This window comes from Hyperolius riggenbachi, chromosome 2 (assembly GCF_040937935.1).
Source record: "Hyperolius riggenbachi isolate aHypRig1 chromosome 2, aHypRig1.pri, whole genome shotgun sequence".
NCBI classification, from domain to species: domain Eukaryota; kingdom Metazoa; phylum Chordata; class Amphibia; order Anura; family Hyperoliidae; genus Hyperolius; species Hyperolius riggenbachi.
In genome coordinates, this window is record NC_090647.1 from 404,173,515 (window position 1) to 404,191,010 (window position 17,496).

The window sequence follows — 17,496 nt, forward strand, 5'->3', positions numbered from 1 at the left end:
AGACAAGACAGAACAGAAGGATCCCCAGTGCTCGCAAAAAGTAGCCAGCGCGATCCCAGGAGACAGAACAGAAGGATCCCCAGCGCTAGCAAAAAGTAGCTAGCGCGATCCCAGGAGACAGAACAGAAGGATCCCCAGCGCTAGCAAAAAGTAGCTAGCGCGATCCCAGAAGACAGAACAGAAGAGATAGCTGGTAGCAACCGCTGCACCAGCTATACTCCAAGAACAGAGATCAGAACCATTTCCTGTCAACCACCATAGGGACAGGACAATAGCAAACAGGCAAGACAAGACAGAACAGGCAATACAGATAATACAACCTGACTGGGCTAGCAGGGGAGCCTAAAGCAACCCCCAGGAATTAACTATACTAGATAGCAATGGCTGACACTCCAGCAGTGTCCATCAGGAACAGAGCATGGAAGGGAAATGTCCAGCAAAGCATTCTGGGAAACATAAAGCTCTTATAGTGCCAGTCATCAAAGAAGGCAGGTAGGGGATTTGCATAACGAATGTATGCAAATTCCCCAGCAAGAGAACAGACCAGAAACTTGCAATGGAAAGACAGGTCTCTGCTCTAGAGACCTGCAGCCCACAGACTAGTGGAATGGACAAACAGCTGTCTGCCTGTGCAGCTAACTGAGCGGATCATCACACTTACCTTGGCCATGTCTCTGAGTATGGTACACCTTGTGCTTTTGGGCACTCCTGTGATGTTGCAGCTCTGAAATATGGCCAAACTGGTGGCAAGTGGCATCTTGGCAGCTCCACACTTGACTTTTCTCAGTTCATGGGCAGTTATTTTGCTCTTTGGTTTTTCCACACGCTTCTTGCGACTGTTATGATCATGTCTGCAGCGTTTACTGCTGGCTGCAGTGGTATTGTAACCCAAGCAGTTCTGATGTCATTACATGCATTTTCTTGCATAGTTTGGTTTGCACTTAAACTAGTTGCTGATTCCATCTGCAGTCGCTCTGAAGTTAATGACAGTTTAATATGCTTTTGTGTAAACAAACATTGTCTGCTGCAATGGAGGGGCAATCCCTTTCCTGCAGGCTGCATATCATTGTCTGCCTTTTCCTGCTGTCAGCCTGTGATTAATTAACATTCACTTGTGTGGGAATCTGCAGGTCTGCTCCCATTGGATGACCTCAGTATAAAGAACTGCTTCCTGCAATGCTTGATGGGCTACCATAGTCTCAGATTCTGTCTGTTACTCTGCCCGTGCCCCACCTCGTTCCTAGTCCGTGTGGACTGCGCTGACTCCTGCGAAGGGGTCAGCGAGTCCTCCTAGTTCTGCTCTTGTTCTAGAAGTTGTTACTCTGCTTGTCTTGTGTCATATATTGGTTCATCGCCAATATATACGCATACTTGCGCATTTTATTATTTTCCTTGTATTCGTGTTACGTTGATACATCAGTGTCGCTGATATATACGTACACGAACTGTTTATATCCTATGTTCCGTTAGTCAGCGTTCCAGCACGCTGAGCTAGTTATCCTGTTCCTGGTCCTGTTTGTGGATTGCGTTCATCTCTGCGAAGAGATAGCGAATCCTTCTGAGTCCTGTTCCCTGTATTACTCCAGCCTTAGTCAGAGTTCCTGCTTATGTCATATATCGGTTCATTGCGGATATATACATATGTTAGTCAGACGTTACAAATAGTTTCATTGATAGCTGTAATTGTAATACGCTAGGAAATCATACTTATTGTATATTTATCTGTGTTACGTTCATCTATCTTGATCCTGCTATTTCCTGACTATCCTGTCCTGTCTTTGTGAGGCACGCCATTGCTGCAAACGCATTGGCTACCTCATTCCAGTCTGTTTTATTGTGGACGCTTGCTGTCACTAAGTAGTGGCTAGTTAAGCAAGCGTTCATTCTGTCTACCTGTCCTGATCTCCTCAGTCCTGGTTTATGCGCTCAGCGCTACTTTGCGCTGAGACGTTATTACGAAAGTGTTGTTTGTGGCTGTTCGGATCTGCACCGGCTCTGTGCACCACAATCTCCTATTGGAGTCAGTCCTCTCCTCCACTAAACTGGGGATATCCTGATTCCTTGTGCTGGTGTGTGTACCTCCTTCACGTCAGCTTATGTGTTGCATGCTGACTGTGGAGATTACACCTCCAAGCTTAACATTATGGTAGCCCCATTACCAATCCCTATTGTGGGGGGAATTTCCAGAAATTATGACACTGTTTGTCAGGGGTCCTGCTCCTTTAAAAAATTTGAAAAGCTTGGTCCTGAAGTTACAGACAAATTTATATCAGAATTGGTTAAAGTTCTGGCCAATCCCGACTTTCGGGCTTCTGCAATTTCTACCTGGTCTGATTGGATCGTTTGTGCTCTTTTTAAGGGCAAACTTTTTGATTGGGCAATCGATGTCTTAGATCACACTCAGTTTAGACAAAGTCCTTTGCAATTTATAGCTTTTGTAATTCACAATTGGTTGCGCATAGATCCATTGCCTTTTCCTCTTAATGAACTCCTGGCAGCAGGCCAATCAGCTGCTCCTTCAATTGCTTGCAAGAATGAGCAGCAAGCAGAAAGTGTTACTGATAATTTTCCTGCTGCTTTGAATAAATCACCAAAAACAGCAAGGTCAAAGGCAAAACGCAAACGTTCTAAGAAACGTGTCCAATCTGCAGAATCGTTATCTTTAGCGACTGCGCATCAGACCTGCAATGAGATTCTGCCATTAACAGATAATGAAATGCAATTGTCTTTCAGGGGAGTTAAATGGACTTATGAAACTACTAATGAACTTTCATCACTGGCTAGGGAAAATAAAGATTTTTGTTTAAAAGAATTATCTGAGTATGATTATGAGGATATATTACAGAGTATTGAACAAATCAATCTATTCGTGCAGCAAGAAAAATTTGCATACACTACAGTCCAACACTTGCTACAGGTATTGGAGATCCTTAGGAATAAGAAATCTGCCAATCGCCTGCTAAATAATCCAATGTATGTTTCTGCCAAAACCACATTTGCAAACTGTGATCTGCCTGTTAAGTATGCTTGGAATCCTCCATTTGAGAAAGGAGAGATGGAAGCTCTGGTCAATGAATGGAAGAATGATTCAAGTTCATTTTGTCAATTTTACAGTGCAAAAAGTGAATTAGTATTGAATGCATGCATTAAGTCTGCCTATAACCTAATAAAAACTGGTGTGTGTGGGTATGACCTTGTGGCTCCATTGATCGATGTGTGGAAAATTATTTTGGACGATTTTTATGCGATTCAATCAGTTGATACCAGGGAAGACACACTGTCAATTGGAGACTGTTCCACTTCTCCAGTTACTGAGTCCCTGCCATGTCTTGTGAATGTTCCTGTAACTCCACCCTGTACCATGGATAACTCAGTGTTACTTCCCAGTAAAACAGAAGCCACTGATACTTTCTTAACTTTGCCCTGCACAAATTTCTCAGCAGAGAATCCAGAGGTCCTGCTGACTTCTGAGTCCAGCCTAGCCAGTACTCATGAGTCTTTGTTCAGTGAAACAGACACCAGAAAAATCTTGCCTGTCTCTGCAAACACTTCTGCAGAAATTACCTGTGTTAATAAAGTTCAACTCCTGTCTGATCCAGCAGATGCCAATAGATGCACTACATCAGTTTCCGAGTCCCAGCAATCCTGTCCAGAAACCTCAGAACCCCAGCATCTGAATTTTCCAATTTCACAATTGAATGGTGATTTAGATGCGCAAACATTGTGTTTTGATCTTCCTGTTTCTACACCTCACTCTAGTTTCGTGAATAACTCAGAGCGTCTGCTATGTGAATCCGAAATCACAGAATTATTACCGTGTTCAGAAAATGTTCCAGTAAATTTGCCCTGTACCATGAATTGTGCAGTAGATCTCTCCAATGAAACTCAGGTCACAGAATCATTATGCTGTCCAGCAGGTGCTTCCATGGTTTTGCCCTGCAATATGGACTGTTCAGTGATCCTGTCCAGTGAAGCTGTGGTCGCAGAGTCTTATGCTTCACCCAGTACTTTGGATACTTCAAACCCTCTAGCAGAGGAGTCTGAGGCACTGCTTACCTCAGTTGGTGTTGCAGTAATATTCACTTGTCTAGCAGCTGTTTTGGAATTACAGTCTGCTCTAATAAAACTTGATGAATTTCTGCCTAGCGAAGCAGAAGCCATTGAAATATTGTCCTCGTCAGCAAGTGTGTTAGATACCTTGCCCTGTACACAGTCTGATTTAACCAATGTTGTTGAGTCCCTCTCCAGTGTTGTAACAGCCGAGGAACTCCAGCCCTGTCCTCTGAATGTTTCAAAAGTCTTGTCCTGTAACATGGATAATTCTGACTCGCTGGAAAAAATAATAGAAATCTCAGAATTTCAGTCCGGGTTAATAAGTGTTTCTGAAACCCAGCCCTGTATCCTGGAAAATTCTGGTTTTCTGGCTGGTGTGGCAGAAGTTCCAGAGTCCCCTTTCTGTCCAGTGAGTTACTCAGTTTTGCCTAGTTCAGTGGGGATTGCTGCACTACTGACTTGTTTTGCAGCCCTTCATGAGCTCCAATCCAGTGTATTTGATGAGTCTCTGTCTAGTCCAGAAGAAGTTATGGGAACCCTGTCTAGTTCGGTGCATACATTAGAAGATTTGTCCTGTCTTGTAAATGCCCCTGAACATGATTTGTTAATAACCTTGCTGGAATCAGAGACATCTAAGTCTGATCCTGCATTTTTTAGTGAGAATCCAGTAACTGTGAAGTCTAGTCATGATGATTTTTTTTTGCCCAGTCCTGGTTTGGGTCCTACCTTGACTGACTTTGAGGTTCGCAGTTCCTTGACATGCCCAGAAGTCTCTCTTGTGCCGGTGTGCCCAGATGTGCTTCGTATGCCAGAGTGCCCAAGTGTGTCTGTGTTGGCGTGCTCACACGCTTCCCTAGTGGAGACATGTTCTGATGTTGCCGGTTGGCCTGCATGCCCGGAGATGGTTCTGGTCCCTAAAAGCCCTGATCTTGATGTTTGTCCTTGTGACCCTGACTCTAGAGTTGCCCTGGGTTCCATAGGGGTTCTTGATAGTTCTCCATATGAGCCTAAGGGGCGTTCTGACCTGTGGGGATCTCCTTGGAGCTTCCAAGTGTTCTGGGAGATCTCTGAGGAAACTTGTCCTGGTACCTTGGACTGGTTCAACGGGGGGTTTTGTGTTGGTAGGGACAGTTCCGGTGGGCATTGCAAAGGCTTTGGCATTTTTGGACAGTCCCTGGAAGGCGGTGGGTATCGCTCAGAGAGTTTCTGGGGGCTTTTTTCTGGAAGTCGTGGTTCTGATGGGTATCACACTGAGGCTTGTAGTGCTGACGGGCATGGTTCTGTAGGTTCTGGTTCTGATGGGTCCAGTCTTGTGGGGACTGATTCTGGAATTTGGTCTTGCCGGGCTGTCCCGGTCATCATGAATTATCAGTCAGATTGTTTTGTTGGGAATTTCAGTTTTGAAAAGCGTCTGGTATCCGCTTTTAAGGGAGGGGGTAATGTTATGATCATGTCTGCAGCGTTTACTGCTGGCTGCAGTGGTATTGTAACCCAAGCAGTTCTGATGTCATTACATGCATTTTCTTGCATAGTTTGGTTTGCACTTAAACTAGTTGCTGATTCCATCTGCAGTCGCTCTGAAGTTAATGACAGTTTAATATGCTTTTGTGTAAACAAACATTGTCTGCTGCAATGGAGGGGCAATCCCTTTCCTGCAGGCTGCATATCATTGTCTGCCTTTTCCTGCTGTCAGCCTGTGATTAATTACCATTCACTTGTGTGGGAATCTGCAGGTCTGCTCCCATTGGATGACCTCAGTATAAAGAACTGCTTCCTGCAATGCTTGATGGGCTACCATAGTCTCAGATTCTGTCTATTACTCTGCCCGTGCCCCACCTCGTTCCTAGTCCGTGTGGACTGCGCTGACTCCTGCGAAGGGGTCAGCGAGTCCTCCTAGTTCTGCTCTTGTTCTAGAAGTTGTTACTCTGCTTGTCTTGTGTCATATATTGGTTCATCGCCAATATATACGCATACTTGCGCATTTTATTATTTTCCTTGTATTCGTGTTACGTTGATACATCAGTGTCGCTGATATATAAGTACACGAACTGTTTATATCCTATGTTCCGTTAGTCAGCGTTCCAGCACGCTGAGCTAGTTATTCTGTTCCTGGTCCTGTTTGTGGATTGCGTTCATCTCTGCGAACAGATAGCGAATCCTTCTGAGTCCTGTTCCCTGTATTACTCCAGCCTTAGTCAGAGTTCCTGCTTATGTCATATATCGGTTCATTGCCGATATATACATATGTTAGTCAGACGTTACAAATAGTTTCATTGATAGCTGTAATTGTAATACGCTAGGAAATCATACTTATTGTATATTTATCTGTGTTACGTTCATCTATCTTGATCCTGCTATTTCCTGACTATCCTGTCCTGTCTTTGTGAGGCACGCCATTGCTGCAAACGCATTGGCTACCTCATTCCAGTCTGTTTTATTGTGGACGCTTGCTGTCACTAAGTAGTGGCTAGTTAAGCAAGCGTTCATTCTGTCTACCTGTCCTGATCTCCTCAGTCCTGGTTTATGCGCTCAGCGCTACTTTGCGCTGAGACGTTATGACGAAAGTGTTGTTTGTGGCTGTTCGGATCTGCACCGGCTCTGTGCACCACAATCTCCTATTGGAGTCAGTCCTCTCCTCCACTAAACTGGGGATATCCTGATTCCTTGTGCTGGTGTGTGTACCTCCTTCACGTCAGCTTATGTGTTGCATGCTGACTGTGGAGATTACACCTCCAAGCTTAACAGCGACCCTGTTGACTATTTTGAATGAAACGCTTGATTGTTCGATGATCACGCTTCAGAAGCTTTGCAATTTTAAGAGTGCTGCATCCCCGTGCAAGATATCCCAATGACTTTTCTGAGCCTGTCAAGTCCTTCTTTTGACCCATTTTGCCAAAGGAAAGAAAGTTGCCTAATAATTATGCACACTTGATATAGGGTGTTGATGTCATTAGACCACACCCCTTCTCATTACAGAGATGCACATCACCTAATATGCTTAATTGGTAGTAGGCTTTCGAGCCCATACAGCTTGGAGTAAGACAACATGCATAAAGAGGATGATGTGGTCAAAATACTCATTTGCCTAATAATTCTGCACTCCCTGTAGGCAATAATACAATAACTTGCAGTTTATGGCATTCAACCTAGGGAAACAGGGCATAGCTCTTATGGTAGCTATTGATGCATCTTTTGTGCTGCACTTTACATATTTTCTTGAGTGACACTTTGATACATGATTTGTGGAGCCTGTCACTATGGCACACTTTTCTTTTCTCTAAGGGTCTTTAGACCATAGGTGTGAAAAACGGACTGATATTTACTAGTCCACATGGCTCCAGACACGCCAGGTCTATTCTTTTGTCCTTTTTCTTCATATTATGTCTTTTTTTTGACACTTTTTCTTTTTTTCTCTCTTTTGACGAGTGTGGAGACCCACTTACATGGGACTCGGTGTATACACTACGTCATTGCACTTATTTCTGGGATATTCTGCTGTGAGGTGCTTGAATTACCTTTTACATTATATTAATGTTATTAATGTATACCTACTTATGTGTTCTTTTGTAGATAGCACTTTGTGCAATTTGGCCTGACGAAGGGCCTTATGTGCCCGAAACGAGCGTGTCGTTGCCTCTTCATAATTGCATTAAGTCTACGACAAAATTCCTATCCCTGCTGCATTACCAGGTCAGCACAAATAGACAGTCCAGTACTGGCCGGTTTCAGGCGAGTACTCGGAGAAGCTCTGAGACTGGGGTCCATACGGAGAGTCTCCTGCGTAGTCTTAGTTTTAGCAGGGCTCTCAGAATGCCCAACCTCTATACGCATAGGATCTTCAGTCTCTGGTTCCCCTCGACTTGAGTCAGATGGGCTGGTGTCCACCTCAGCGGACACATCCCGCTCCCGCTGTTGCTGGGTATCCCAATGAAATAAGCCTGTTATCATGTCCTGTTTGTTCTTGCGGTGGATGTCAATGCCCCTCGCTTCACAAAGACTTTCCAGATTTGCTTGGCACATGTTCTTGTCGTTCCCGGACATTTTTACACCAAATAAAAAAAACTTTTTGGGAGGGGTACTAGCTACTTGTCTCTCTGTATATATAAAAATATATTATATTGCATTCAGCTACAACACTAACGAATTAGTTCGTTTCTCGACAGGGCTAATTTGATAGCACTATCTGAGATACTTTCAGCACAACACAGATCCCAAACGCTGCCAAACACTGTCACAAGCCCCCTAGTGGCCGGACCGCACAATGCCTTCCAATCGGCTTCAGCACACAGACCATGCAATCTGTGGTCGCAATCGGTGCGCAGAAACCGATTGGGATTTTGGCAGGAGATCGACTAGAAGGGAGCTTGTGAGTTACAGTAATACAATTTACACACTATTTCAGGGTATAACTGCCACCATCCTACAGAAGGGTAGGAGCCCTAACTATACTGAGACTGATACCTGCAAATAAAAACGGTTAAACACACTCTATTTTATCTAGCTATCAACAATAGTAGCGACTCTTCAGAAGAAAGAGTTCAGTTTGTGCGGCTGAATAGCAGGGTAGCTGAACAAATAAATGACGTTAGCAGTGTTTATTATGAATGCAATATAAATAATTAGTATATACAGAAAATCATTAAAATCAACAATTATTGAGACAAATAATAGCACAGTACGGAAAATAAAAATAAGCTAAGAAAACACGGATATTTAAGTTCATGTGGGAATATGTCCTTTCTGGGAAAACATGTACAGATTTTGTTTCAGTTCAGGAGCAAAAGTTCAGACAAGATGGCTGCTAACCACATGGTCCTCTGGCTAGCAGCAGCATGCTCTTGTGAAGATGGGATTTGGAGGACTGCCCCTCCCTGTATGCACCCTGGTTTTATGGAAGCTAGTTTTTAGGGTGGAACAAAGCCAGCCCCCTCCGGTTCACAAACCAATCACAGTTCATTCCCCCAGAGAGAGATTTAGGTTTAAACTTATAAAACGCTATAATTCAAAACTGATAAATGCCACAATTCCTATGACATCAGACTTGATTAGGGTAGAGGGTCCAGTTCCTGAGAAGTTTAATAACTTGGTTGTAGCGTACCCCATGCCCCTCAAGACTGGTATCAAAATGTTCAGCAAGACACTACAAACCCAATGATACAACTCTCATAACTATCCTAGATACAGTATTCTGTAAATAGGCAAAAATCATAAACAGCATTCATTTTCTCTGTGCTTCTGATGGAGTCAGGCAGTCTGGTCTCATGCTGAGTTTTATTCTGTCTCTTCAAAAGGCAGTAACACCTGCCATTTGGGGCTTACTGCTGGAGAGCTTTCACACCTCGGTGTCACTGGCCAGGAAAGGGACTCTTTTGATCAAGTTAATTAACCACACAGGCTTTATCAGAGAGCATACTTGGCTCTCATGAAAAGAACTCTGCTAACACCTATGAAGACAACAGAGACCCCCAGGCTTGACTGCCTGGTATCCATAGACAAAAGATTCTGATCTGGCACGTCAACGGCAATCGGTTCAGGAAACCGAATGTGATTGCGTTTTCTGGTCTCACGGCTCTTCCGTGACAGGGATAGCAGACTGTGAGCCTGGGAGTCTCTGGTTTCATAGCTGCTAGAGGAACTCTTTTTATGAAGTACGTTTGTTGACCAGTGAAGGCATGTTTCTTTAAATAAACTTGATCAAAAAAAGTCCCTTCCTGGGCCAGTGACATCAAGGTGTGAAAGCTTTCTAGCAGTAAGCCCCAAATGGCAGGCGTCACTGCCTTTTGAAGACAGGATAAACTCGGCAGGAGACCAGACTGCTCGACTACTTTGGGAGCAGAGAGAAAATGAATGTTGTATATGATTTTTAGCCTGTTAAAAGGAATACTGTGCCCAGGACGGTTATGATATTTACAGTGGGTTGCAAAACTATTCAGCCCCCTTGAAGTTATGCTATGCTCTTTCTGTGTACTTAATTATGCTGTGGCCCTCTGTATATACAGTGGGTTGCAAAAGTATTCGGCCCCCTTGAAGTTTTCCACATTTTGTCATATTACTGCTACAAACATGAATCAATTTTATTGGAATTCCACATGAAAGACCAACACAAAGTGGTGTACACATGAGAAGTGGTACGAAAATCATACATGATTCCAAACATTTTTTACAAATAAATAACTGAAAAGTGGTGTGTGCATAATTATTCGGCCCCCTTTGATCTGAGTGCAGTCAGTTTCCTATAGACATTGCCTGATGCGTGCTAATGACTAAATAGAGTGCACCCATGTGCAATCTAATGTCAGTACAAATTCAGCTGCTCTTTGACGGCCTCAGAGGTTGTCTAAGAGAATATTGGGAGCAACAACACCATGAAGTCCAAAGAACACATCAGACAGGTCAGGGATCAAGTTATTGAGAAATTTAAAGCAGGCTTAGGCTGCAAAAAGATTTCCAAAGCCTTGAACATCCCATGGAGCACTGTTCAAGTGATCATTCAGAAATGGAAGGAGTATGGCACAACTGTAAACCTACCACGACAAGGCCGTCCACCTAAACTCACAGGCCGAACAAGGAGAGCGCTGATCAGAAATGCAGTCAAGAGGCCCATGGTGACTCTGGATGAGCTGCAGAGATCTACAGCTCAGGTGGGAGACTTTGTCCATAGGACAACTATTAGTCATGCACTGTACAAAGTTGGCCTTTATGGAAGAGTGGCAAGAAGAAAGGCATTGTTAACAGAAAGCATAAGAAGTCCCGTTTGCAGTTTGCCACAAGCCATGTGGGGGACACAGCAACCATGTGGAAGAAGGTGCTCTGGTCAGATGAGACCAAACTTGAACTTTTTGGCGAAAATGCAAAACGCTATGTGTGGTGGAAAACTAACAATGCACATCACTCTCAACACACCATCCCCACTGTCAAATATGGTGGTGGTAGCATCATGCTCGGGGGGTGCAGAGACAGGGAAGCTGGTCAGAGTTGATAAGGGAGATGGATGGATCCAAATACAGGTCAAACTTGGAAGAAAACCTCTTGGAGACTGCAAAAGACTTGAGACTGGGGCGGAGGTTCACCTTCCAGCAGGACAATGACCCTAAACATAAAGCCAGGGCAACAATGGAATGGTTTAAAACAAAACATACCGTATATACTCGCATACAAGCCGAATTTTTGACCCCCAAAAAGGGGGTCAAAAGTTGGGCTGTCGGCTTGTATGCGAGTCTTCCCTGGTGGTCCGTGGTCCGCGGCCCCCGCTACCCCCTCCCCGCTCCCCCCGCCGCCGCTGCTATTACTTGTTTAGGCAGCGGCTTCCTCGTCCCCGGTGTAGCCGGCGCTTCCTCTTCCCCGCTCTCATGCCTGTATGAAGAGATCACAGCAGCGCGCCCGGCGCTGCTGCTGTGACGATGCAGGGGGCAGGAAAGAGCGGTTCCCCTGGTAACGGCGATACAGATCGCCGCTACAGGGAGCCGCGCTCTTTCCTGCCCCCTGCATCATCACAGCAGCAGCGCCGGGCGCGCTGCTGTGATCTCTTCATACAGGCATGAGAGCGGGGAAGAGGAAGCGCCGGGGAAGAGGAAGCCGCTGCAGGTAATAGCAGCGGGGGGAGCAGGGCACTATACTGGCCACTACCTACCTACACTGGGTACTATACTAGCTATACTGGGGCACTACCTACCTATACTGGGCACTATACTAGCTAAACTGGGCACTATACTAGCTAAACTGGGCACTTTACTAGCGAAACTGGGCACTTTACTAGCTATACTGGGGCACTATACTAGCTATACTGGGGCACTACCTACCTATACTGGGGCACTACCTACCTATACTGGGCACTATACTAGCTATACTGGGAACTATACTAGCTAAACTGGGCACTTTACTAGCGAAACTGGGCACTTTACTAGCTAAACTGGGCACTATACTAGCTATACTGGGTCACTATACTAGCTCTACTGGGGCACTATACTGGCTATACTGGGTCACTATACTAGCTATACTGGGGGCACTATACTAGCTATACTGGGGCACTATACTAGCTATACTGGGCACTATACTAGCTATACTGGGGCACTACCTACCTATACTGGGCACTATACTGGCTAAACTGGGCACTATACTAGCTAAATTGGGCACTATACTAGCTATACTGGGGCACTAACTACCTATACTGGGCACTATACTGGCTAAACTGGGCACTATACTAGCTATACTGGGACACACTGGGGGGATTATGCGGCCTGCACCAATCCAGCATTTCCTACCCCCAGCTTATATGGGGGTCAATAATTTTTCCCTGTTTTTTCATGGAAAAGTTGGGGGGTCGGCTTATATGCGAGTATATACGGTATCTATGTGTTAGAATGGCCCAGTCAAAGTCCAGATCTAAATCCAATTGAGAATCTGTGGCAAGATCTGAAAACTGCTGTTCACAAACGCTGTCCATCTAATCTGACTGAGCTGGAGCTGTTTTGCAAGGAAGATTGGGCAAGGATTTCAGTCTCTAGATGTGCAAAGCTGGTAGAGACATACCCTAAAAGACTGGCAGCTGTAATTGCAGCAAAAGGTGGTTCTACAAAGTATTGACTCAGGGGGCCGAATAATTACGCACACCCCACTTTGCAGTTAATTATTTGTAAAAAATGTTTGGAATGATGTATGATTTTCGATCCACTTCTCACATGTACACCACTTTGTATTGGTCTTTTACGTGGAATTCCAATAAAATTGATGCATGTTTGTGGCAGTAATGTGACAAAATGTGGAAAACTTCAAGGGATCCGAATACTTTTGCAACCCACTGTATATCATTTAATTCATCGTGTTTTGATGGACATTTTGATACAAGTCTTGGGGGGCCAGGGATAAGCCACAACAAAGTATTAAACCTCTCAGGAACTAAACATACTATGGAAGCCAAGTCTGAAGTCATAGGAATTGTCATATTCTGAGGAATATGAATCTGTCATCCGCACAAATATGGCATTTCCTGGTTTTGAATTACAGCGTTTTATAAGTTTAAAAATAAATCTCTCTCCGGGGGAATGAACTGTGATTGGTTTGTGAACCGGAGGGGGCTGGATTTGCTCCACCCCCAAAACTAGCTTCCATAAAACCAGGGTGCATACAGGGAGGGGTATTCCTCCGAATTCCATCTTCATGGAAGCATGCAGGGGAGGACTGGGACCTTTTGACCTGGGGGGAAACACAACCCAAAGGCCCGTTATCATGGCAGCTCCAGCCCAAATGATGTCACACAGGCACCCCACGTCGTATATGCCAGTAGTCACGTGGAGCGCCAATGCGGAAATACAGGCAACGGGTGCACATAATACATTTTGAGGGACAATGGCCGAGGTATACGTCATGTCTATCATTTGTGGTTACAGCATGCCGTGATTATCGCACCTGACAACCACATTGGCCTGAGATTTCCCAACATCTCAGATTGATACATTCAACCAATTTACACCCAAAATTTTTATCTGATTCGATAATATCAAAGTGAATGGTGGATCGGCTATCAAGTCAACAGATGTATGGCCACTTTAATTCCCCAAAGCTCATTCCCCCCACACACACACACACACTTATGTCCTCCCCTTCACCACCTTGGCTGGATGGTGTAATGGTTAAGGGCTCTGCCTCTGACGCAGGAGACCAGGGTTCGACTCTCGGCTCTGCCTGTTCAGTAAGCCAGCACCTATTCAGTAGGAGACCTTTGGCAAGTCTCCCTAACACTGCTACTGCCTATAGAGCGCGCCCTAGTGGCTGCTGCTCTGGCGCTTTGAGTGAGCCAGGAGAAAAGCGCGATATGTTATTTGTCTTGTCTATCTCTACTAATCCCTCAAATATGCTCCTCTTCCACCTTGGATATCCCCTCCCCCATTACCAGACACATTCTTACTGACCTTCCTGCTGGCACCATGATCCCTGCCTCGTTAATGCTAATTTCCAAAGTTTCGGTATCCCTCCTTCCATCACTGTTTTCACTCCCCCCCCAAAATCCATTCCTTGCTTACCTGCTTTTTATTGGTGGTCAGTGACAGTGAATCACTGCCTGCCCACGACCCACTTCACTATAGTATGAAACCCTATAGGCCACATCCATACTCAGTACTGACAGGTGGAAAAGCTATTATGAGTCGATCATAGTGAAAGAATCTGTCCGTAACAATTGATGCATGTATGGCCAGCTTTAGATTATGGTTTCTAATAACAAGATTGGAGAGAGGAGAGAGAAGGCAAAGCAGGTGGTTTTGGTGCATGGCGCTCAGCACCGGTTACCCAAACTAGGAGCCCCATTGCGCAGGGCGCGTTAGGGAAATTCAGGGCTCCGGTGATAGCCGTAACCTAAATTACACCTCCCTCAGAGTTGCAACGATTCGGAGGGGGAATAGTATTTAACACCACCAGGGAGTTTAGTGGCAGCAGGAAGAGTCATCATTTGGCGCTCCTGGCGCCCAACTTACCCGCAGCATACAAATACTAGGGGCTCAGACACACTATAAGCGCTTTTATGAGCACTTTTTAGCCATCAGAACTTTCTGAGAGCTTTTTAAAAGGGGCTTTTATTGACTTACATTAAAATCATGGTAAAGTCATGATCGCTGTAAAATCGCTCAGAAAAGCGCTTATAGCGTGTCTGAGACCTTATGCAGAGAAGGGGAGAAATGGTGAGGAGAGAAAAGCTGAAAGAGAAGAAGATAGTTAAGTGACAAGACAATATGTTCTGTACAGCGCTGCGGAAGATGGTGGCGCTATATAAATACTAAATAATAATAATAATATCAATAATTTGCCCCACCAGGATTGCACTTTTATTTAGCTTTCCTGTATAAGAAGAAGACACAGCCAGCCAGCACTAGGGGAAGAGGGAAACATGAGGGAGGGCTGGTGCCAACCAAGAGTGCTTCTGAGCGATTTTCAAATCGACATTGATTTGAAAAGCGCTTGGCTAATGTTACCCTATGACGGTGTTCTCACAGCAGCATTGTGATTTTTTAAAAATTGCAAACACACTGCATGTAGCATTTTTTGGAGCGATTCATTAAAAAAATCGCTCTGAAAATCGCTTCACAAAATCGCACTTGCAAATTGCTAGCGATTGCTATTGTGATTTTGGCGTACACTAGCTCAGAGAGAGTAGTGGAGAGAGACTGAGAATAGCCTGAGATAGAGCAGGGCTGTATTGCAGTCTCACATCACACAGAGGCTACTTGCCTATAATATGACTCCTGTCCCTGCCAGTCTCTTACACAAGTCAGAAAGCAGCCCTCCTGGAGTCTAGGGACTGTCAAAAACTTTTCAACTTGTTTAAAGAGGAGCTGTTAGGTATAAGGTCTCAGAGAAAATAAACACATATATCAGTAGCTAAAGATTGGCTGTACTTACATTACATATGCATTTCACTGTCCACGTTTGGATTTCACAGAATTTGTATATAGTATATGCAGAGATAGATGCTCCTGACAGCTCATGGCAGGCTCCATGTTTTTCTGTCAAATGTGTAGTCATGTCCTGCCTGCTTCCTGATCACAGATAAGCTCCTACTTGAACAACACAGTGTGCAGTGAATATTAATGAGCCATGTGGCTAGGAACAATAGCTGACTCCTGCAGAGTACTCTGCCCCGAGATTTATCAGTGCTACACGCTGGACTGATTACAAGCTTCTGTAACGTCTCATTAGCAGCCGAGGGGAGGGCCCCAGAATGCTTTGCAGTTTAGTATGCGGCTTGCGTCTTTATGGGTCTATAACAGACTTGCTGATAAGCACACATCAAAGGTAACTGAGATTTTTATCTTCACTAATGGCTTTTGAGCTTCCTTCTAAACTGTTTAACACAGGAGAATAGAAGTTTAAATTAGCTTCTGCAGCCTGACAGTTACTCTTTAAAGCCTTGTCTACACATGCAGTCATTAGAACAATGGGGAGAAACAAGACAGATGTTTGCCCAAGGACCCTCCAGGCAAGCTCTGCCTCATGCTGTGTATATTTACCAGCTTGCCTGCCCTCTAATTGCACTTTTATCAGCTAGCTAAGTGTTTCACATTGCCTTATAACAACAAACCTGAATACACCAGACACTGGACTGGCCCTAAATCACTGAATGAAAGGCGACCTGGGGGGAGATTGCCCCCCTTCCCCCCTGGCCAGTCTGCCCCTGCTGACTACACACACCATACAATCTTGTCCTGTTCCTTATGCCATTTTTAAACATCAATGTAGCATGGGCAGCACGGTGGCGTAGTGGTTAGCTCTCTCGCCTTGCAGCGCTGGGGCCCTGGTTTGAATCCCAGCCAGGGCACTATCTGCAAAGAGTTTGTATGTTCTCTCCGTGTCTGTGTGGGTTTCCTTCCACATTCCAAAAACATACAGATAAGTTAATTGGCTCCCCCTAAAATTGGCGCTAGACCACAGAACTTACACTACATAATATAGACATATGGCAATGGTAGGGATTAGATTGTGAGCTCCTTTGAGGGACAGTTAGTGACGATATATATATATATATATATATATATATATATATATATATATATATATATATATATATATATACACACACTGTACAGCGCTGCGTAATATGTTGGTGCTATATAAATACTAAATAATAATGAAAGCATACCTAAACAATGTATTCAAAGTATTCTCAGACTGAATACATCGATATACTACAATTGTATGAAATTGTGCAATTGAGGTTGTATAGTGTATGGCAACTTTTAAAGAATACATGTGATGGAGTTTACCCGACTACAATATACAATGCCCCTACTTTTTCTCTCTCCCCCTAAATAAATTCAGTCAGTCTGCTTTTCTGCTTACTCTGTAATAAACCACAGCAAATAAGATTCTTGAAGTGTAATGGATATAATTATTGGGTTACAGCACCTGTCAAATACTGCTTTGTATTTGGCTGCATTCCTACAACGGATGTGCAAAATCCATACGCCATCACATCACTCACCAATATTGGGTCAGTCTCCCGTTTCTCGTGTTGTCAGCCACCCAATCTCAGTCTCCAGTACAAGCACTAAGCGTCTCCTTGGCAACATGACATACAACGTGAACGCAAAAGCCTCTGACACCGCCTACCTCACGCACATCCTGTGCTTCCAGGACAGATCCTGCTGCCTGTAAATTAGTGCTGCTCCGCAGGCGCAGTAGGAGCCTGTGCAGCCACATTACCTGTTTGATTGTGCTGCGGCGCGAATCTACCCAAAAATCTCCACTTACACACCACTTACATTCCCCAAATTTACAGAGTGGGAAGGGGACCCCCCCGCCCCCGAACTACCTTTGTGCTAGATTACAGCCCCGATTCCTGCTGGTTCCCGAGATAGGTTTCTGTAATCAATCTCGTGAACCAGCTGGGCTCGGGAGCTGCAATTTAGCACATAGATAGTTCAGGGGGTCTGCCCCCTACCCTGAAAATTTGGG

General features: G+C 44.6%; 1 protein-coding gene across 6 annotated transcripts in view; it reads right to left on the minus strand.

Annotated features, from left to right (window-relative positions):
- Nucleotides 1-17,129, minus strand: part of CCDC181 (coiled-coil domain containing 181) — a 162,657-nt gene extending 145,528 nt beyond the window's left edge. For 3 of the 6 annotated variants that reach the window (XR_011026388.1, XM_068269818.1, XM_068269813.1), the window contains exon 1: nucleotides 17,024-17,129. The gene's annotated coding sequence lies outside the window, so the exon portion shown is untranslated. The other 3 variants (XM_068269816.1, XM_068269815.1, XM_068269817.1) reach the window with 2 other exon arrangements.
- Nucleotides 17,130-17,496: the final 367 nt, after the last annotated feature.